A 1,078-nucleotide genomic window follows, 5' to 3' on the forward strand; every position below is an offset into this window, starting at 1 on the left:
CGAAGCTCCCCTGCGCGTAGCTTCGGAGCGACTCCAACCTTCATCACGATCATGCTTTTTACATCATACATGCTTTTAGCCTGAGTCCGAAGGTACCTGTTCATATGTCACACTTGGAAGATATTGTTAAATCATGTTTTTGAGGACCTTTGGAGGACGAAGGCCCCCAACAGTAGCCCCTCGTAGTATTAATTTGTTTAAGATAATGAATTCAGACTTTGTTACAAGGAAATGCAATGCTCATCAACCACTCAAGAAAAGAAAGACAATGATCAACAACCACCTTGTGCTAAGGAAGAAAAGAAACAAGCAGAAAATTACAATACAAGGTATCATGCATTACATCTGAGTACAAACACATGTAAGTACACCAAATAGGTTTGTTACAAGGAAACAAAACTTGATGCCATTGGCAGATGAATCAATAATAGTGCACGTCAAATCAAAATTAGAAAAGATCAAGAGTTTATATTTTGGATCACAATATCTTGAAAGTGGAGCTACAACAGGTTGGTCTACAAGCTGAGAAGAAAAGAACTCCACTTCTAATTGGTAGAGCTTGCCATTAATCTCAAGAATTCAACCTAAGGTTGTCTCCAGCAACGTCCTCTATATCCATCCTCTATATCCGTCCTTTATAGTCTCCTATAAAAGATTTCATCCTCTATATTTCCTTCCTCTCCAACGACGTCCTCTAAATCACGTCCTTTATACTCAAATATCTATATTAGAGACATTTTTTATTTTTATTTTTTGTACATACGTATTTGTCATACTCTCAAATGTATTGTACACATTTTAGTTTTGCTAAACCGGTTATTTAAAGTATTCAAATGGATAGAGGACCGTTTAGAGAAACTCTATATATAGAGAATCCAGCAGCGTCCTCTAAATTTAGAGGACCGTTTAGAGGATGCTGCTGGAGAGTGTAGAGGACCATTTGATCCTCTATATTTAGGGTACAGAATCCTTTAGGGTCCCTTGATGGAGCTAGCCTAAGATCATGCATGCATAGGATTTGCTCTACAGAAGTACAACACAGTTAAGTCAGGTTAGTGTTCAAGAATTATTGCTATCA

This window comes from Zea mays, chromosome 1 (genome assembly GCF_902167145.1).
Source record: "Zea mays cultivar B73 chromosome 1, Zm-B73-REFERENCE-NAM-5.0, whole genome shotgun sequence".
In the NCBI taxonomy this organism is placed as follows: Eukaryota; Viridiplantae; Streptophyta; class Magnoliopsida; order Poales; family Poaceae; genus Zea; species Zea mays.